The sequence below is a fragment of the Brassica rapa genome, chromosome A09, assembly GCF_000309985.2.
Source record: "Brassica rapa cultivar Chiifu-401-42 chromosome A09, CAAS_Brap_v3.01, whole genome shotgun sequence".
NCBI lineage: Eukaryota > Viridiplantae > Streptophyta > Magnoliopsida > Brassicales > Brassicaceae > Brassica > Brassica rapa.
In genome coordinates this window covers 17,047,200-17,070,543 of record NC_024803.2, presented here as the reverse complement: position 1 = coordinate 17,070,543, position 23,344 = coordinate 17,047,200, and the positions used below count along the sequence as shown (strand labels likewise).

General features: G+C 31.9%; 1 long non-coding RNA gene and 1 pseudogene across 1 annotated transcript; one reads left to right on the top strand and one right to left on the bottom strand.

The window, feature by feature from the left end:
- Window positions 1-470: 470 nt before the first annotated feature.
- On the top strand, window positions 471-2,794 carry LOC117127714 (annotated as a pseudogene).
- Window positions 2,795-6,555: 3,761 nt separating this feature from the next.
- LOC117128359 lies at window positions 6,556-23,061 on the bottom strand. Its single transcript, XR_004451664.1, has 2 exons — window positions 17,684-23,061; window positions 6,556-17,306 (listed from the first exon to the last, which is right to left on the bottom strand). It is a non-coding gene; the product is annotated as an uncharacterized LOC117128359 (long non-coding RNA).
- Window positions 23,062-23,344: the final 283 nt, after the last annotated feature.

The window sequence follows — 23,344 nt, the reverse complement described above, 5'->3', positions numbered from 1 at the left end:
GAACCTATAGAGCTACGACCCTGGATTCCTGCAAACAACAAAAACCCATAAGAGGATCAAAGAAAGAAGTGCATAAAGAAGGTACTATGTGATTAAACGCTTTACTCTCTGCTTATATTATAAAACTAAAACACTACATCTGTTTTTGTTGGTTTCTCTGTAATTTGTTGCCATCATCAGCTGGGATGGTTGGTTTACTTGGATTTGTTTTGTCTTACAGTGTCTGAGTATTTATTTTTGAATTGATTTGACTAAGATAATACAGAGCAATGGACTTTCTTTTTATGATTGTCTGTGCATCTTACTTTCAATTGTTTTCCCTTTCGAAAGTTTTGTAACCTTTTTAGCGATTTGTTCTTCTGCTGAATTGAGAAATGATTTGTGTAAGATGATTTAGCTCAATCTGAATTGTTAGTTTTTTCGTGCTATGCTGATTGGTTGATTTGTCCATAACAAGTTGCAGATTTTGGATGTGGACAACACTCATAGTCTCAGATGTCCTTGAGAACTTGAGTCTGACACTCATGAAGTGTGTCAAGGTTCTAAGGGAGATCCAGGCGAGTCAATCCTTCAGCTATATGAATATGGATATAATCTTTTAGTTTGTCATATTTGGTGGAGAAAATATTTATCTATCACTTTCTTGATTTTCATTGCAGAACCAACAAGATAAAGTTGGAACCAATGCTTTCGTGGAGAGGACAACTCTTGGAGCTAAATAGCCAAAATTGAATCAGTTTTTATCTACCAAGGTATGAAAATCATCTTTGATTCTGAGATTTCATGATGTACATGTAAAAAAAAAACCTTAAAAGCTTCTAAGTGTTGTGTTCACCGTGGATGACTGACTGCAGGAAGACTGATCATTCATTCTGAAATGCCTAAAGAAGTACCAAAGGTTTACAACTTTGTAACATATCTTTCATCCAAAAAAAAACCAATGCGAGACAGACATTACTTTAAGTTTCTAATCCAGAAAGTTTACTCTTTGTTTTTAAATCTGACAGGATAGAGCCAGACTACCCAGAACTGTCGAATTCAAACATACCAAAAGCAGAAGAAAACAGTGTCGAAGTCCAAGTAAAAAAAAAGTCATAGCAGGAGAATCAATGGGAAGTCAGTCCCCAGTTTACACAATACCACCAACAACGTTCTTAGGATTCGCTATTGATCCAGGAGCTCAGTTCTATCCGGATCAGGAGCTTCAAAAATCTAGGATCTCGTTTGCTCATGTTCTAGAAAGCGGTAAAGGCGGCACTGTTTTTGGCTCTTCTGAAAGTTCCTCCTGTTTTAGCACACATTGTTGTGTTTGGACCAGGGAATACGGTGGTGTTAGCATGTCCATGGAACAAGTCATTTCGTAGAAATTGAGGTTTGTTATAATAGCTGGAGAACTTATTGGTGAACAAGTGCTTCAGTAGAGTCCATTCTTGATGAATACTCAAGCCGAGATGGATATGACCATTGAAGATTATCACTATGGAAATAATGGCTTCGAATGGCGAAGTATTAGAGGTCATATATAATGATCGAAGACTAACAATAATCACTATTTTATAAAAGAAACAGTATTTTTGCACTCTGAAATATGCCACATATGATAAACTGATCAGTTTGTCGATATTTTTTTTTTCCTAAAACATGGGTGGCCTACATATTAATATCGCATGTAAACATATGACATGTCACTTAAAAAATCATCTTGAAAGAAACTGAAAGGCTTGATATGTTTCATTTTTGACTCTTTTCGAACACTTTTTTTACACTAACATTGTTAACTTAAAAAAAAAAATTTGGCCTAAGTTCTTTAACTCTTTAAATTCATAATAACATCTTATGATGTTACATCTTTCTTAAAATAATTTACAAACTTTCTGTTTTGTGTAGTATTGCATTAATATATTGATGCTTAATCTTACATCTAAATATCGTATTGATATATTTGTTCGTTGAGAACATATTTGTAAACTATGAACTTTTTAATCTTATGAATGTTCTCTTTGGGTAACATATATTTCTAGAATGGAACTTAATCTCTTTAGTATTTTATGGACATTGTTAAAGCTTGCAAAAAAGAAAGAATTTTAAAAAGAAAAAGAAGTGAGGAGATATAAAGATACAATAATCTTAATTGGTTCGTACACCATTTGGTTTTAAGTATATGAGTTTGTTATAGATGGTTGCCGAAAAAAGCTGTAGATAATAACTTTCATGACATGACTATTATTTCAAATAATTCTAAGATTACATATAGATTCTGAAATACCATACGTAAGAACTTGATTGTTAGTAAAAAAATGGAAATTCAATGATTGGAAAAGAAAACCAGTTTAGTCAGTTGTGTTTAACAATTTATTTTGTATGAGAACACAAACATGTAAGATAAAAGACTATTAGGATCATAACTAGCTTAGTTAACTCTTTATTATTGGATATATTAAAAAGATAAAAAAAATTGATAGTTATTGCAAATTTGATATATAATTTATATTTTGTAAAACGTAGTCATAACCCGGGCGTAGCCCAGAAAACTCTCTAGTATTTTTAAGTGCACATAATACACAGACGTGTAAAGCCCATTAGATACAAAAAATATGCTCAAGGCTTAGAGCATCAGCAACCGTGAACCTGCGCACAAATTCTTAGAAATAGTAATTAGAATTTTTTTATTGTTATTTTTTTTTTTAGCTGAAAAGAAGAGATAATCATTCTAGGCCCACAAACAGTGACGATACTGCATAAGAATGAATCCTTAAGCAAGGATCATTTGAACCTTTGGTGACACATAAACCTAGAAACACGGGCCTCACATAATTATTTTATTAATTTTTGAACAGTTAAGGATTACTTTAAATCCTGCGTTGCAGGTGCTCTTAGTTAAATAGGACATGTGTCACTCTCTCCTCCCTATATTTGATGATGTAGCAAGAGGAGAAAGAGTGAAGCTCTTCTCTATAGTATAAGATAGTTACATATTTACAATTAAAAACTTATATTAAATTTATATTGATGTACACTACAACATTATTTTTGAGATAATTACCGTTGAGAAATATTATATATTGTTTTTTTTCTGGCAATATATTACTCAAAACGAAGTATGATCCACAAACATGATTTAAAACAATATTTAGAGGTGTTAAGTTCTTAGAATGTGAAATTTAAAATTCAAATAAATATATAAATACATAAAAAAATATTTAAAAAAATTAAAAAATAATTTCAAATATAAATTTTGATTTAAATTTTTTTTGAAAAAAACAAAAATAAATTCAAAAATAAAATATAAAAAAAGTTCAAATTTAAAAAGTATCATTCAAAAACATAAATTTTTTTTATTTAAATTATGATTTATTATACATATAAAGAACAAAATCATAAGAGTTCTTTTGCTACTTAATGACGAATGTATTTTTGAAAATATGAAATTGGTATACATGAAATTCCCCCAAAAATAGATTAGTTTGATAGAGTTTGTAAAATAAGCATGATGACAAGACCTTAAATATTTGATTTTGAACATTATAAATTTAGTTAATATTAAGTTATTTATTATATAATAGTATATATTAGATTTTTGAACATAAATTTAACATATTTAATTTTACTCTTAAACGTACCTGATTCTTAAAGAAATGATTTATCTAAATACTATTTCTCAAAGAAAACATGAGAAACGAACTACTCGAATCTTTCTTATTTAAAGTGTTTATATAAAAGGATATTAAAATATTCACCAACCACTGTGAACAACCAATTTGAAGCTCTTAATGCACCTAAAAATTGATTTATACTCTTTTATTCTCAATTTTTATGAACTAAAAACAACATCTCTTTCACTTTCTCTCCATATTCATCCAAAAAAACCCAAGATTTTGATTCTAAAATTTTATGGTTTATATAGCCATTGAAGCTTACGATTCTTTGGTGGGTCACTTTTGTTTGAGATTTTAGGTGCTTGGAAAAGACTTATGTGTGATAAACAAGTTATCTCACTGGTTGAAACTATGAAATCAGTTTTTTTCCAGATATGTTCGTCCAGACGACTTACATGGAAGTTTTTTGGTCAATGCAGAGGTTAATTTTGCAATTAACTTTTAAATGTGCATTTATAGACGACTTACATGGAAGTCGTCCATCTTTGTTTGTTAAAAAAAACTTCGAGACGACTTCCATGTAAGTCGTCTAGAGAAAACGGGTTAGTTTTGTATTTGACCGGATTGTGTCAGAAATTTTATTTTTTTTGGACGAGTCGTCTAGTAGAAAATTAAAAAATGAATTTTTTTTTATACCTAGACGAGTTACATGGAAGTCATCTGAGGTTAGTTTTGCAATTGAAAAATAAAACAAAAAATTTTATTTTTTTCTAGACGACTTACACGGAAGTCTTCCGTCCGGCGACTTGCATTGAAGTCGTCCATTGATTTTTTAATTTTCTACGGCACGAATTACGTGTAAGTCGTCCAGAAAAAGTCAAATTTCTGACATAATACGGTCAAATACAAAACTAACCCGTTTTCTCTAGACGACTTACATTGAAGTCGTCTCGATTATTTTTAACAAACAAAGATGGACGACTTCCACGTAAGTCGTCTAGGTTATAAATCAATTGCAAAACTAACCTAAATGGACGACTTCCTAGAAGTCTGCAAGACGACCTCTATGGAAGTTGTTTGCGTCAATGTTTAATAAACTTTCATTTTCTCTAAAACTATAAAGAATTTTTAACATTTTCTTGTTAATTCATGTCTATTAATGAATATTTTAGCTACTGAATGAAATTTATAACTTAATACGTGATATTTATGAGGTTACCAACATTCAAGTTTATTAAAGTCTCTAGCTGATCTGAGAAGACTTCCGTGGAAGTCCTCTACGCTAGTTTTTGAATAACTTGTATTTTTAAGAGTATTAAGTAACTTCAAGATATGTAAAACTCATATTTTCAAAACATGTTTTCTCCCTTAGTTTTACTAAATTTGACTAAGTTTTTCAACACAAACTTATAAAAAATGTGATGCTTTGACTAGTTACTATTGTTTGTTTCCATCTCTTAAATATTATTGTTATAGACGCTAATGATAATTATTGTTTTGAGTTGGAAGAAGGGTTAAAATGCTTCTTAAAATGTTGTATCAATATGAAGCTACCAACATTTTTGTTTATTAAGATGAGAAGAAGGCCATTGGAGTTTATTATTGCTTATGGGAGATCCAAAGATAAGAGAAAAGCTATTAAAGTCTATTATTTTATTGATTTGTAAATGTGTAAACACATTGTTAGCACATGTATTACATCTCGGGAAACATTATTACTGATTTTACAAAAAAAATGACAACTAAAAGAGTAGACATGCAAATTACAAAACAGACCACAAACAAAACTATTATAGATCATTCCTCTACAAAGACAAGTTTGGACTCCACTTGATATGGAAGAAGACTTCGTCAGAAGACTTCCAGGAAGTCCACACGACTTTTTGAAATCGTCTAGCGCATTATATTTTAGATGACTAACAGGTAAATTGTTCAAGAAGTCTTCCAGATCTGAAAAATCTGCATATCAAAAAACATTCAAATGACTTAAAAACAGAGAAAATGAGTAGAAGATTAGATAAATCTACCTTTATAGAACACACAAAAATACATATCTAAAATTAATAGATCTACCTTTAAATGAGTAGAAGATGAGAACCATCTGATTAAAAATCTGCAAAAAAAAGATAGATTAGTGAAAAAGACATGAGACAAAACTGAAAAATTCATATAAAATTTGGTGTTTTCAAGTCAAAGAGATTAGAGTGGGTTTGGAGAGTTTTAGTTTGGAAAAAAGTAAAAACTTTATACAACAGGAAGTTACCAAATGAAGAAAAATCAGACATAAAAACATAACAAAACGCTCAGATCTGTTATGAAAAAGGAAACTCCGTCACAAGACTAACAGGTAAGTCGTCCCAGAAGTCTTCTAGATCTTAAAAACCTGCACATCCAAATCCAGATCTGAAAAACGTGCATATCCAAAAACGTTCTAATGGCTTAAAAACACAGAAAATGAGTGAAAGATTAGATAAATCTACCTTTATAGAATACACAAAAATACGTATCTAAAATTGATTGATCTACCTTTAAATGAGTGGAAGATGAGAATCATGTAATGAAAAACCTGCAAAAATAAGATAAATTAGTGAGAAAGACATGAGACAAAAACAATAAATTGATATAAAGCTTAGTGTTTATAAGTTCAAAGAGATTAGAGAGAGGTTGAAAAGTTTTAGAATGATGAACATTACATTTTTGTTGCAGCCATTTGAGAGGAGGAGAGAGAATGTGTAATTTTTTCTTTATGTAGGGAGACAAAAAATCGAATTAGGTTAAAATATTTTTGATTCAGACGACTTACTTGTAAGTCGCCTAGACGACTTTAATACTTTTAGCGGAAAATTAAAATATTTTTAGCGGGAAACTAAAATAGAAGACTTACCAGACGACTACTTCCCAGACAACTTACAAGTAAGTCGTCTGGTTTAAATTATTTAAGCGGGAAAATAATTTTTAAAATAATTTTAGATGGGAATATTTGGACGACTTACTTGTAAGTAGTCCAGCTAAAATTATTCACCAGACGACATCGATAGAAGTCGTCTAGACCCTAAACATAACCCCTAAACTTAATTAACTAACTAAACACTTCATAAAATCAAATTAAACTTCAAAAATAATTACTATACACAAAAATAAACACTTAAAGGTAAAAAATTAATTTTTTCAAAACAAACATTCAAGCTTTCCAAAATCTATCCCTAAGAATACATACAATACTACAAATTATGTTGCCAAACCCTAGACCAAAGAATACTATGATTCACTACCTTATGTTGAAAACAATTTAGTTTTGTTATATTTTAATTTATATCACTTAAAACTGTTTATAATTACATGATTTTAATTTTTCGCTTATCAAAATATTTTTTAAAAAAATTAAAAATTATTTTTAAGATCAACTACACCAGAAGACTTACTTGGAAGTCGTCTAGAAGACTTCTAGCATCTCAGACGACTCAGGTGACTTACTCGGACTATATTCGTAAAAATGGCTTCGGTTTTTTTTTTGGTCACAAGGGACTGGATGTAATTTCACAAAGTTTTTAGGTTTGTATTTAAAATCAAGTTGTGAGTCATATTTGGCAAATTATCCAATAAAAATAGTTGGATTTCTCTTATAACAATTTTGTTTGAACACTTTCTAATCAACACATTTACATTTATGTATTTTGGAGGTTATTGTTGACTGTAAAATCGTATATAATATTTCCCTAACAGAATAAGTATTAAAACAGGGGGATTTGCCAAAAATGACTCAAAATTTGATTTTGAATACAAAAGTGTACCCGAAATTCAATCAAATGCAAAACTAACCCTCCGTTAGAGAAGACTTCTTTGTAAGTCTTTTCTACGATGACTTCTTTGCAAGTCTTCTCGTTCAGTAGGTCTTAAAAATAATTTTATAAAAAAATATTTTGATGGGTAAAAAATTGAAATCATGTAATAATAAACATTTCTCAATGATGTAAATTTAGTTCATCTGAAATTGAACTATTTTCAATATAGATGAGTGAATGTATATTGGCTCATGAGTCATTGGTTTAGGGTTTAGTAATATATATTATAGTATTGTATGTATCTTTAGGGTTAGATTCTGAAATATTACCTTCATTGTTTTTCTTTTTCAAATTGACCCATATATGTTTAGTAACTATCTTTTTTTTTGTCATGTGTGGTAACTATCTAATAACTTCATTTAAACACTTTCGAAGTTTTTTTTTTAAGTTTAAAAAATGTTTTTTGCATAGTTAATTGTTTTTATGGTCTGGAAAACTCACAAAATACTTAAAAAGAAGTCTTCAGACACACCCCGCCTAAATTTTAGTAGAATCTATGGTTCTTGCCTAAATTGTGGAATAATTTAGGTTCCCACCTAAATCAAAGTCTTCCATAGGTCTTCTAGGAGTCTTCCATAAGTTTTCCAAAATTCTTCGAGAGAAAGTCTTCTCATTGATTAGATATTAAAAATAATTTAAGTTTTTTATAAAAAATATTTTCACGGGTGAAAATTTGAAATCATGTAATAATAAACATTTTTCAATCATGTAAATTTAGTTTATCTGAAATTGAATTATTTTCAACAAAGACGAGTGAATGTAGATTGGTTCATGAATTATTAGTTTAGGGTTTAATAACATATGTTATAGTATTGTTGGTATCTTTAGGGTTAGATTTGAAATCTTATCTTCATTTTTTTCCTTTTTTCAAATTGACCTATATATGTTTAGTAACTATCTAATAATTTGATTTAAACACTTTCTAGGTTTTTTTAAGTTTAAAAGTTTTTTTGCATAGTTATTTGATTTTAGGGTCTAGAAGACTCACATAAAACTTTAAAAGAAGTCTTTCGACACATCCCACATAAATTTTGGAATAATTTAGGTTTCCCGTCTAAATCAAAGTCTTTCATAAGTCATCCATGAGTCTTATATAAGTCTTCCATGAGTCTTCCATAAATCTTCCATAAGTCTTATGGGTCGAAAATATTTAACCTAATTGGAATTTTTGTCTCCATATATAAAGAAAATTTACATATTCTCTTTCTTCCTCTCAATTGATTGCAACAAAAATGTAATGTTTCTCACTCTAAAAATCTCCAACCCTCTCTAATCTCTTTGAACATCAAAACACCAAACTTTATATTCATTTCTCACATTTTCTTATATCTTCTCACTAATTTATCTTCTTTTTGCAGGTTTTTTATTACATGATTCTCATCTTTCACTCTTTCAAAGGTAGATCTCTAAATTTTGGATATAAATTTATGTGTGTGTTTATATGTTAGATTCTAAAAAGCTATAGATTCAACATAGTGTGACTGTTTTGTTTATTTTGTAAGCATAAAAATTTCATTTTTGAAGTTTTTCTCCGTTTTAAAGTCATTTGAATGTTTTTGAATTTGCAGGTTTTTCCAGATCTGAGAGACTTCGAAAGACCTCGAAAGAATACTCTCGAAAGATTTCTCAGAAGCCTTCTTAGAAAGTCTTCTAATGAATTTTATGCTAGAAGACTTCCCACGAAGTCTTCAGGATGTCTTCTGAAGTCTTCTGCCTAAAGTAGTATAAATTTTGGATATGTATTTTGTCTCTTTTATATATTAGATTCTACAAAATTATATATCCAATCTAATGTGATTGTTTTGTTTATTATCTAAAAATTTATTTTTGAAGTCTTTTGAATGCTTTTGAATATGCAGATTTTGGAAGACTTCTCGGATAATTGTTGGCAGAATCTTGGAAGACTCTTGGAAGACTTTTTGGGAAATCTTCTAAGGTATTTTATGGTAGAAGACTTCCCACGAAGTCTTCAGAAAGTATTCCAAAGTCTTATGCCCAAAGTGATACAAAGAGATAATGTGAAGTGGAATCCAAGCTTATCTATGTTGAGGAATAATATCTAGCTGTGTAATAATTTTGTTTATGGTCTTTTTATGATTTGTATGTGTAATATTTTAATTGTGAATTATTTTGTAAACTTTAAGAGATGTTAATCAAAAAATGGTAAATATGTTCAGGTTTTGCCAAAAGTATTTGACTCCTTAAAGTTATTGATGCAACATACCAAAAAATATTTTGACCATTCTACCCACACATAACGAAACACAACAACACAAAAACTTAGTAAAATTTGCTAAAACTAAGAAAGAAGATTTCACAAGAAATTTTAGTCAAATTCACAAAAGATCAGAATTAAATTTTAAGTGAAAGTTGAAATTTTAAATTTCATGGAAGTTAAAAAATTGTATCTTATGAGGAAGACAACACAAACAAAGAACATCAAATTAATAAAATAAAATCAACAGAGAAGAACTTCTTATGAAGTCTTTTACAAGTCTTCTATGAGGAAGACTTACAGAAGACTTCTCCGTTTAGCTAGAAACATTATTAAACATCAATGTTTGTAACTTCATAATTATCACCAATTAAGTTATAATTCAACTCAGTAGACCTATTATTGACCAATAAACATGAATTAGCAAAAATATATTAAAAATTCATTTTAATTTTGGATAAATTTGAAGTTTAATAAAGATTTACGTATAAGATTTTTTTTGAAGTCATCCACAGAAGACTTCAAAAGAAGTCTACTCTGTGTAGACTTCAAAAGAAGTCTACTATTTAGATCATTTTTGCAATTGCGAATTTACGAAAGAAGACTTCTTTAGAAGTCTACTGTATATAAGTCATCATTGGAAGTCTTCCTTTGTAAATATTGGCTTACTTTTGAAATTGAAATTTTTTGCGAAATTTTCTCTCGAATAAACATGTTATTTTTGAATTTGACCGAAGTTAGTCAGAATTTTGACTTTTTGTAGAAGACTTTTAAGGAAGTCTACCTGGAGAATACTTTAAAAGAAGTCTTCTCTAAGTATTTCGGAAGTCTTCTCAATGTTGCAAAAAGTCTGCTGGGTTAGTTTTGCAATTGACTATATTTGACTTTTCGAGAGAAGACTTCTTTAGATGTCTTCCGTCGGATGACTTCTCTAAAAGTCTTCTCTCGCGAGCAAATGTTTGACCAAAATCCAGAATTAAACTCGAAGACTTAAATTTCTTACTATTATTTTTCAATTGCAAAAGTAACTCACGCAGACATCTTCCACATTGAGAAGACTTAGGGAAGACTTTCAGAAGTTTTCTAGAAAAAATATAATTTCTGACCAACTTCGGTCAAATTTAAAAGTAACATGTTTATCCGAGAAGAATTCTAAAGATGTCTTCTATGAGAATTTTGAAACTTTTTTGGTTACAAAGGAAAGTTAGAAGACTTCTATGGAAGTCTTCTAATAAAAACACACAAAAGGTCAATTGCAAAACTAACATATGCATTGACCAGAAGAATTCTAAAGTAGTCTTCTCGATGAAAAATATTGAACTCGTGATTTGACTTGAACTAAAAATAAAATGCACGTCGCGATTTCATACCTTGAACTCGTGAGATGTCTTTGGTGGTTTCTCCAATCACCTAGAACTTCACCACAACAGCTACCTACTCGTTAATCACCAAGAATCGTGAACTTATGAACCTTACATAATTTGTAATCAAAATCTTCAGTTTTTGATGAATTTTGAGAGAACGCGTAAGATATGTGGTTTGTGTGGATTGGAAATGAAAAAGGATGAGAACAAATCGAAACTTTAGAGCATTAACTCTATCGATTTGGTAGTTCATGTTGGTTGAGGTTTTTATGTCAATGGCAAAGTTGTAAATATTTGGTGAAGATGAGGATAGTAAGGTAAAAGCCTTATTTTCGGAGAAAAAAGAGTAACGGTATTTTCGTGAATAACTAGAACTTCTAGGGTGAATAGGACAAAACAAAGTTTCAAAAAAAACATATGTTATTTTTGTGTTTGACTTGAAATTTTGAGTCATTTTTGAAAGAACCCCTATTAAAATATCAAACCAATTACCCAAATTCAGTTAACGAGTTGCGCAACATTTGGTGTATGTATCATGCAAAATAAGTCTTTCATAAATTTTCTAAAGTTGTGATCTCACATTTAAAAAATATTCAACCAAATCTTATCAAAATAAAAGAGTATTCGATAAAATAATTTTGATTATCTAATAAATAGAGATCACTCTGTAAACATATCATAAAATCTTTCTTTTGTGATGACAAAAAAAAAACAAATCTTTCTTTTGTTTCCGTATTTTTAATTAAAATTTTGAAATACATAAAATTAATTTATAGATTTCCCATAACAACTTCAAACTTTTTATCCCTTTACATAAAAAGAAACGTGAAACAATATAATATCCCATAAAAATATTGATTAACTAATATAAAACCACTATCTTAAAATACTATAAAATCTTCAAATTTTCCATATATTTGTTTAAAACTTCTTAATACACGAAATTAAGTTATATTTTCGGTACCATTACAACTCCAGACCTTTAGTTAACTATACGACTTGGATATAGATTTACCTTAACAGCTTTCAAAAGATCTAAAATAATAAACGATAAATTTGAATATTTTTAAATTGTCATAAAACGCAAATAAATTACTAAATTCACAAGTTATTTTTATTACTTATGCTTATAAATATGAGTTAATATAAAATATATACCAAATCAGTTGAACTTTGCATATGTTAAGTTGTCTAATAATTAACTCAAAATAAATGAAGTAAATGTATAATAAAAATCTACAAATACATGTCATGGTTTGAAATCATTAATAAGATGACAAAATTAATAAGATGACAAAGATGTAAACTATAATATTATTAGATTTAAATAAATCATATAAACATTTGATATATAGTCAATATTAAAAATATTTGTTACTAACGATGTTATAACAAGATTTTATATTTATAACATTGAAAATAAACATCCGTGCGATTGCGCGGAATCAAGATATAGTGCTAATTTAAAGAAATAAACTAATGGGCCATATATGTCATGAAAGGGCTTCTATGTGCGATGTTGCGAGTGGCATAAAGCCTATTTTGTGGTTTACTAACTTTAATTCGACATGTGTAATACACTATATTATGCTTGGATAATTAGATTTTCTGATTATATTTAGGAATTCCGATTTATAAGTAGATAGATGAGCCAACTTCTCGTGTGCCCCAAATATAAAATGCCAAATTTCTTATAGGTTCCTAGAGTCTCCTATGCCCTTATTTCATAATTCTTTTTTGATCATAATCCAAATTCCCAAATCAAATCCTTCCCGGTCATCAAAACTAAACCCTAACCCTCCCTATGGATTAGTGAACCCATGGACAAATATTTAAATTATATACCTTTCAAATTCAGAAAAAAATATTTTAAAATCGTTTTTAATCACATTTTGATGATTTTTTTCGAAAATATGGAAAACAATGTTTTTTGATTTTTGAAATATTTTTATCAAATTCTATAAATCAAATAAAAAATATTAATGTTTCCATTTTAATTTTATGATTTTTCGTTTGACATATAAAATTAAAAGAACAAAAGTGTACTTTTGAGATTGTGTTATGAAATATAGGGGTATGAGAGGATTTGTCTCGTAGATTAAGCATGATTAGATTTCATAATTTATATCTAAAATTTACGTACTGCTTAAAAACAAAAAACAATCTCGCTTTTTATGAGATTATATCTAATCTATTAAAACATAAGTACAAACCTAAACTAACCCTCAAATTTTCACAATATTTACAATCCAATGCCATTGAAAATTAAATAAACATGCTTTTAAATAATTATTGTATTTTTCTATTTTATTAAAACATTTCCTCAATCAAGTTTGGCTAAATTTTTGTGATCAACGTATTTCCGAAAATGATTTAGCTAAATTTTTGAAAAATTCAGGTTTAAAAATGTTTTTTTAATAATATAATATAATATATCCCAAGTATCATATAAACTCCACACATTTAGTTTGTAAAGCTTAAAATATAGGATCAATTTGGTGGATATTCATAAGGAGAGAAACAATGAAGAAAATAACCATGCTATGATTCGAACCCACGGAAACGACAGGTTTTGGCCCAAATTCCCAAAACAAACCCTGAAGAGCGCGTGCGCATAGAGAAGCATAATCCAGTAAATTTGCATGTGCGTATTTATCTTGTGTACCAAACCGATAAATAGTATGGGAAGTCATTTCAATATCCCACCCACAGGTGAATAATTCAAACGAGGGGAAATTCCTGCTCATAAAGAACGTGTGGTGTGAACTGCGGACAGCTGGCATCCATCAAAATATAATTTATAACTTATATTAACAGAAGCGGAACTATACTGGGAGAAGGGTAAAAATAGACTGTGTAAAAGTTAAAAAATGTTTGAAGAAGAAGCAGCGGGAGAGTAAAAGCACAAGGAGACAACTACCAGGTTTGAACTTTCTATATTAAAGCGCTTTAAATGTTGCTATGTTGGTTGGGTGGGTTAGTACTATGATAGGGAGGGTAACTTATATAAGGAGCACCAGGCCGATAGGTTAAATAAGTATGCGACTCTGTTAATAATGGGAGATGAAAGAGGTTCTGACGGAGCAAAAGTGTTGACAAACAAGTAGAGTATAGGACTATACTATATATGTAAACTTCATAAAATTTCTTGAACTCATAGCTGCTTTCACCCCTGACAATGCAGATGACGGAGCAGGACACCGTTATGCGATTAACCGGATCGTGGGTCCGCGAGGAAAACAGAAGATGGATTTTTGATTCCCTTTCAGAACAAGGCAAGCATAGCATTGACCTCTTCCCTGACCTGGAGTATGAAGAGTTGGTTTAAATGGTTAAGGATACCCTAGGGATCGTTGCAAAGAACGTGTCATTCAAACTTTCATACCAATTTCTCTCATGGATGCAGATCGACAATGGTGATGGTTCCACACCACAGTACATCTCAGAACACGATGCCGTGGAGGCGTTTGTTCAGATGCGATGTAAAATAGAGGAGGTTAACTTGTTTGTTACCATCTCGGAGCATATAGATGGTATAACAACGAGTAAAACAAGACCACCATTTGCTAATGTTACTGACCAAGCGCTAATACTCAACGAAGCTGAAATCGAGAATGCATCAGACGACATTTTGGAGGATGCGTGGCTGGATTTTGCGATGTTTGAAACGCCATTGACTTGTCCACAACAGAAAAACGACGTGGGTGGGAGTTTTGTGGTTCAACGAAGTCAGACTATTCCATACTCACAAAGTGGTATAGTCATACGGGAACCAATCATTCGTCTAGTAAGCCCTCAAACCGAAGCTAGATGCAAAGGAAAAGAGAAAGCGGTAGCCACTGAAGGGAACAAATGTGGCCGCGACGTGCAGTTCCTTCTCCCCGAGACGTCAACAAACAACGGTGTGGGTGGGGGAAATGGGGAAAGTAGTAGAGCGGTTAGGCGTCGTCTTTTTGAGGACCCAATGGAAGCCAACAACGCAGCGATAGGAAGGGATGGACAGACCGAAACACAAGCTGATCCCATAGAATCACCAACTACTGCAGAACCATCCGGTGTGGCCCAACAAAGCAGCCTCTACACCTGGACGCGCTTTCAGGACTTGTTACATGACCTACTAAACGACGAGAGCACTGAGCCGGTACTATTTGCACGAGATGCGGCACCTGTTATTGACAGCGGTGAAGTAGATGGTTAGTTTTCTAGTGGACTATACTATAAATATACATAGTATAGATATAGAAATGAGCCAACATTTTCATTGTATTGCAGGCATCGATGCTGCTCTTGAAGCTATACCTTATGAAGGCGACAATCTTTTCGTTGGGCAAGTGTTCATGTCCAAGAGCGACTGCAAAATCAAAATTGCTATTCTGATTTGTGTTACTATTGACTGGCCATGGCGCGTCTACGCAGCGAAAGTTGATGGCAGTGGCAACTTCCAGATACGTCAAGCAACCCTGACGCACAGCTGTTCCGTGGATGCACGCCGCAACTATCATAAGCTGGCAACGACACAAGTCATTGGTGAGCTAATACAAATGCGTTTTATCGGAATTAAGCACGGCCCAATGCCAGCTACAATTAGGAAGCTGATGCTTGACGACTTCCATGTTAATGTATCCTACTGGAAATCTTGGCGTTTTCGGGAAATTGCAATGGAAACTGTCTTAGGATCAATGGCGGGAAACTACGCCCTCATGCATGCTTACATGGGCCTCCTGCAGACAATAAACCCGGGCTCACTATTTCCCGGCACAGAAATCGATATTCCTGCAGCTTCTGCGCACAGAACCATACAACGTGTAGCACTGCGTTAAACACTTGTGTCCTCAAATATTAACAAATTAATATACAAAACACTACCTTTTCCTAGATCTGCCGTTCCTCCTGCTGCCGGCATCCGAAGTGGTACTAAAACTTCCTTCTTGAGTGCAACCATTTCTTGGGTAATGTGGGTTTTAATAATTCCTAACAAAGGCCCTGCTCGTGCCTGCAGTTCATTTGCCAAACATTGCACTAGGTTTGGTACATCCAACGTCAACCCATGCCCACCCCCTAATCCATGACCATCATTAGTTGACGCTTGCCCATGTTTCCCCTCAGAATCTCCTAAACGGTCGGGGCCATTACCACCCTTCCATTGTTTTGCATTACTTGCCTTCACACCCCCACGCCATGTGTTGATTTCAAAAGGGAAGCCCTCGCGAATCAAGGCGACCATGTGAGCAACGCGCATATCGTCAACCTCATAAGGGAATGGAGGTATGTCAGAAGCTTCACATAGTATCGAGCGAACTGCAGCCTGAAAAAAACAAAACCGTGGATGTTCAATGTTTCTCAAATAAGACGGATGGTTAAGGTAAGATTGTAAAGCTGGGAACCGCATACTTGACCAATAAGCTCAAGGTTCCGAACAGTTACAACATTGATTTTAACAGTCTTCGCACACACACCATCAACAATGTCTTCTATGGGAAGCGCGTCATCCAGCAGCGCCTCCCCTAAACGTGAGTCTGTAATAATTTGTGGGCAGCTGCAAACTGTTACTAAAACCATAGCATGCGAAAACCCTTGTATGGCCAGTGTGTCTTGGGCCAATTGGCCGGCTGCCCTAATCTTCCCGCATGGAACGGTCAACAGAAATGACTCCCTTCCCCAAGGATACTCCATAAACATCCGCATATCACTCAACATCTCAACCACATCTGGCCTTATATGCGTTGAACCACTAGTTGGGCAGAGAATACCTTCTACTAGCAGGATAAGATACAAACGCAATCTCGTCTCCTCATCTTTGTATTTTTCTTTTTGGCTCAACCTGCATATAATCCACTCCGGGGTTATCGTATCCTCGCTGCCAAACAATGCTTGCCAGATCACTCCATCCCTACCTACTTGCTTTGCCCTTTTTTCGCTTTTCCCGTCCGCTCGTAACCTACGTTGGGGGTAGGAGGTGTCCCACAATTGAAACCTGTCACTAAGGCGAAGTCAGCAAATACCATATCGTATTGGCTTCCCCGCAAACAACCACCACAGCTCATACAACTTTCGGGTCAACAACTGACGTGACAACAGCTGGTGTGCAAACATCACTGAAAATGTGTGCACTCCCATCAGCATTAGTTGTCTAAATTGAGATTCAACCAACATCTCCTGCTGAGCATCTGAAAGTGCTGCTTTAACAACCTCAATCCACCGTAAGTTGAAGTAATTGTTAATCCATTTTCGGTCCGTCGGTTCATACCCTGTTTGAAACAAACGTTCCGGCAAACCAACCTCTTCCATCCTGACAATGGCAATAAAGTTCATGTAAGTCAACGCAAATATGATCTCAGTATTATATGGTTATACAAGGCACGTTTATAGCATAAACCGCAAAACACGTTATACCATACTACATAAACAATAACTATAGTCAACCAAAGGCATTGGTTTACGGTTGGTCTTTTAGTTAGGTGATACAATACTATACAGCCATTAGTTCAGTCCCTCCGATAAATTATATGATGTGATACCTACAGTCAACTCGGAAAGGGACTATACTATTTTTGTATATCGAAAATCATATAACCTACAGTCCAGAAATTTAACTTAGCCACCTCTCAAATTTTCGGAACCGTAAACCCTAGGTTTGTTTCACCGGAGGATATACTCAACAATTACCTTGCAATGACGACGCCGCAGAAGTCAATACCCGAGATCTGCAATCAATTGAGGAGGTTTCTGTCAATTTCACAAAACCCGAGCCGTCCAAAACGAGATACTACGGACGTTTGAACCGAAAAAACTGACTGACGTGTATTCATTCACGGTCGATATCGCTCTCCGTAAGCCAGATCGAAACGAAATCCAATAGCAACGTTAGCGAAAAAATCTCCGGTCTCTAGAGCGGTCGGGGTCTCGTTTGTGTAATGGTTATAATGGACAGTAAAACGGTTCAGTTTCCTGGATAAATAAATCTGTAAGAGCTAGTGGGCCCAACAACTTTCTCACGCGCAGACGGGGGCATTATTGACATTATATATAAACACACCGCTTATATTGTAGCGTACCATATGCTATGGTTAGACTCTTAGTTTCTTTTTCTTCTATGGTTATGTGTTCAAATTCCCCTAAAATATATGTATTTTAAATTTTTAAAAATATATGTTTAACCACTACCATTAATTATTTTAAAAATAAATGATTTCATCTATGAGTGATTTTCACTCTAGGTCACTTTCCATCTTTTTATTACATAATAAGTCACTTCTTGCTATTGGGGTAGTTTTTGTGACTAAAATCCAAACAATTGCTAACTAATCTTATTCTTCTAACTAGAGTGGTCCCACCAATTTTAAGCTTTGTCATTTTCCTTCTCTCTCTCTCTCCGTAGCAAGAAAAATAACTTTAATTGTAGACACAAGAAAATTTTGAATCTGAAAATAAAGAGATACACGACGGTGAGGATGAAGCTATGAAAGAGTGACCGTTGTGGTCTCTTTGAGCTCACCTGGTCGGATTCTCGTTGCGTCGTCGTCACCTTAAACACGAACCACTCAAATTCAAGCTTTTCTCTTCGGCAACTCTTCCTTCTCTGCCTTGATTTGTGCCCTGCAACTCATCTGTACCGTTTCCGTCTCGTCTTCTCTTAAGACGTCATACCCCCAAATCCGTAGTAGTTTTCTTTGTCATCTCCTTCGCTGTATCTACATATCTTCATCTCCTCTGCTGTGTTTCTACAACTTTCCCTACGTCGTCACCTTGTCTCTTCGCCGCGGCACTGTTTCGAGAAGCTAGAGAACATCAATGGCTACTTTTATTTTTTGCAACTTTGGTCCTTCGTGTTTTATATAACTTTGGTTTTGCAACTTTGGTCCTTTATGGACAGATTGCTATTGTTGGGTTTCAGGATGAGTGATATAATCTTACTGTAATCTGATATTGAAACGTTTAAACAGTTTATGTAATCGACGAAGAATAAGATGATCTTTAGCCCTCTCTTGTTCATTAAACAAACTTATTAAATCATAAAAAAAACTGAGAAATTTGCTGTACATGTGTACACATTTAACATTTTGTTGTATGTACGGTGAAAACATGAATTTGTCAACGAACAAAGTGTACACATGTACATTTGTGAACAAGCGTACATATGGCAATGTCCATACTAATGTAATTGTGTACACACATACGAATTAGTATACATATGAACAATGTACAAATGTTAAAACATACAATAGATTTATAAAGTTTATATATGAAAAGTTTACACATGTACACTTGTGAACCAATGTACATATGGCAATGTCCACATATATTTTATTATCCACGTGTACACATATATTTTATTGTCCACGTGTACAAGGTTTTACAAAAACTACATGTACCAGGTTTTGCGAAAAATCACATATCTACCAGTATGTTTGTACATTGCTCTTATGATATTTGATGATCTTAGTATTTTTGGTATAGTTGCTAAAAAATATATTTTAAGTAACTTGTTTTAATTCTTAGATCGTTATAGTTCTCATTATATTTATATATTGAATTTGTTTGTTCAATATTCATATCATATGGGATAAAAATAAATTTTAAAATTTCATTTTTTGTCAACTTTAGAAATTCAATTAAATCATTTATATCATTCCATTCATAATATAGTGTCCACATGGACATCCAAAGCCATTGATTTTTCTTTGGAGTTTTGTGTTTACTTTTATGGAAAACATTAACAATATTTGGTGTCCAAACTAGCATAGAAAAATTATCAGTGTGAACATATGAATTATTATTTTCAACAATGACATCTCATGATTTTTATGGTTTTAACATATGTTTTAGTTTATTTAAATTATTTACGATGCGTTTTGATGTTGTTGTATGTATGTGTTCATTTGCATATTATAAGGGCTCGGAAGCACAATTGGAAGTTTGAAATTAGTTCAAGAGGACTTATACGAAAATCTGAGAGTTTGGGTTCACATTGAGAAGAACAGAAATGTTCAAGGACCAAACATGCAAAAAAGGAGAAGTTTGGCTTGGAAACGATCGATCTATGTCTTCATCACCAAAACCAATCAATCATGGATTAACTAGAGGTCGGTGCTGGCTTATCACAGAGTCATGTTCACGGATCGAGCTTGAGCATGACTTGAAGATGAATCGAGACGACGAAGGTGGATCTGTAGTCGGAGATCGCCGCGGTGGCTCTCCGTCGTCGCGCTGAGAGATCCTGGTTGCAGTCGGGACAAGAAGACACATAGGGCCTAGCGATTTGATGCGGTTGCAGCCAACACAGTAACAATAACGCTCCAATCTTTCTTCATTAACGACAAGATCTCACGGCGGACAGGAGACACCGCGGAAGAGAAGCCCCAAGGAGAATGAAGACCACTGCGGTGGATGAAGCTCGCCGTGGCTCTGAAGATTCCGGTGGACAGTTCGGCGAGTCCCGGTGTCTATGGTGTGACGGTGAAATCTCAGTTATGTTTTAATAAAAAAAACCTGATAAAGATGAAGAGAGTGTTCAAAATAATAAAAATAAAAAAAATGAAGAGAAAAGTAACGAAGAGAATGGGACCACCATTTATAAAAGGAGAGAAGAGAGTGTGTGGAAAGAGAATAGTTCAGTTTTAGTTAGAAAAGCTAACGACAATTTGATCAAATAGTTAGAGAAAGTGTGTGGGTAGAAGAAAATGTCCTAGGATGTTATTAAAACTGTAAATGTGACCTACAATGTAATACTTTCATCTATCTATGGTAAGGCTCAACTATATTTGAATTACTTGTATAATAATATGGATTTTTTATTATTTAATATTCATTTTAATATATCTAAATGTTGCCTAAAGTATATATATTTCAAATATATCTAAAATATATTTTTATTCTTTAATAAAATATATATTTCAAATATTTCTAAAATATATTTTAACAAGAAATTTATCTATATACAGTTTTAAATATCATAAAATTACTTATAAAATAATATTTAATGTTTATAATGGAATATTTCTTTTCTGATGTATCTAAATCTCGCCTTATGACCCATATGAAATCAAAATATTTAAAGTATTATATAGTTGGGAAACGATTTCGTGTTAAGAGACACATTACTCAAACATATCAATGGTTCAATGTTTGTCGAAATTTAAATAAGGCACATGGATCAATATTTGTTTCCAACATGTAAACTATTTCACTATGATGTTTATAAGAATTTTAAAATATGATAAATATTTAAAATATAAACTAGTAATCCTTTAAATAATATTTTATATATAAAAGTGAAAATAAATATCCGTATGGGCGTGCGGGTCAAGTTCTAGTTATAACTTATAAGTGAAACACCATATATTGCACAATCACAATTTTAAAAAATTATAAAATTTCCCACATCTCTTACTATTATTATTTGCACCAAATATATTAACACAACATTAGATAGTCTATACATGCTTTTACAAAACAATTGTACATTTTTAATTCAAACCAATTGTAAATTTTAGAATTATAAAAAATTATTTTATATAGTTTTTTTGCAAATAATAAAGGGGACTTTATGTTTATCACTTTCATATTACCACTTTTCATCTTTACGACCACTAAATGGACATTTTCAAAAATACATTATTCATTAAGCGGCAAAAGACATTTATATCCTTGTTCTATATATATATAATAAATTATTATTTAAATAAAAATAAAAAAATAAAGAAATATTTTTTTATGTTTTTGAATTATTTTGTTTCAAATTCCAATTTTTAATAACACTATTTTCTCTGAATTGTTTTTTTACTTTCTTTTTAAAAATCAAAATTTATGTTTGAAACTAATTTTAATTTTTTTACATTTTTAAATATTTATTTATATATTTATTAGAATTCTAAATTTCACATTCTAAAACCCTTACCCCACCCATCAACTCTAAACACTAAGTATAGATTAGTTAACCCTAGGGGTATAAGTGTCTTTTACGCTTTATTAAAAATAATGATAAAAGTGATTATTTTAAGCATGTAAAGCGGTATTATGAAATTGAATAGTGTAAACATGAATGTGGTATTTGTGAGAATTTCTCAATAATAAAACTAATGAAATTAGTTATGCAAATATATATATATATATATATATACATACTGTTTTCTAATATTTTCAAGACTTGAGTTTTTTAAAAGATAAATTTGATAATCTATATTACTTTATATGAAATTATATGTCACATAATTTTGAATATCTAATATATATATATATATATATATATATATATATGTATGTAAACTGCCTTCAGATAAATATGAAATGTTATTTATTATTTTTGTATTTTTGGATACACTGAATCCGTTGAAATTAATCCGAAAAATTATTTACTATTTTATTATCATAAGCAAAAAAATCAGCATAAGTAATACAGATAAGGATTAATAAATATAGCTATACTACCAATTTAAATTTTTGTAAAAAAAATATTTAAAATATAGAATTTGATTACTAATATTTAAGTAATTACTTTTAATCAAAATCAGAAAAACTAATAAATAAAAATATCTAAATTTAATGATAACATATAATAGATGGTATATAAAATAAGAAAAATAAGTTTAATAAAATTATTGTTAAAAATCCAAAATTGAAAGTTAATAGTTTTATTTATGGGCTTTTCGTAAAATTCTCCATTCTTATGAACGAAACACAACATCTCTCTCACATTCTCTCCACATTAAGCTAAAAAAATTCAAGATTTTGATTCTAAATTTTTTATGGTTCATAGAATTAAAGAAGCTAACGATTCTGGGTGGGTCACTTTCGTTTGAGATTATGTGTTTTTGGAGAAGCCTTATGTGTGCCAAAGAAATTATCTCACCAATTTAAGGTATGAAATCGAGTTTTTTCCAGATCTGTTCGTCAGGTAAGTCGTCTGGCTGTAGACGACTTTCCTGGAAGTCGTCTAGTCAATGCAGAGGTTATTTTTGTAATTGGCTTTGAAATCTGTTTCCTGAGACGACTGAAAGTTAGGTCGTCTTGTTTTGTTTGGTTACAAAAAAAAATCTCCAAAGAACCTAGACGACTTACATTTCAATCATCATAGGTTAGTTTTGCATTTGCCTGGATTATTTCAGAAGTTTGACTTTCCTGGACGACTTATATTTCAGTCGTCTGGTGAAAATTGAAATATCAATATTTTATTAAAACTAGACGACTTACAATTAAGTCGTCATAGGTTAATTTTGCAATTGAAAAAAAAAACTGCAATATTTAATTATACCTAGACAACTTACAATTCAGTCGTCCGCCCGACGACTTACATGTAAGGTGTCCAGGATTTTATTCCGAGATTTTTGT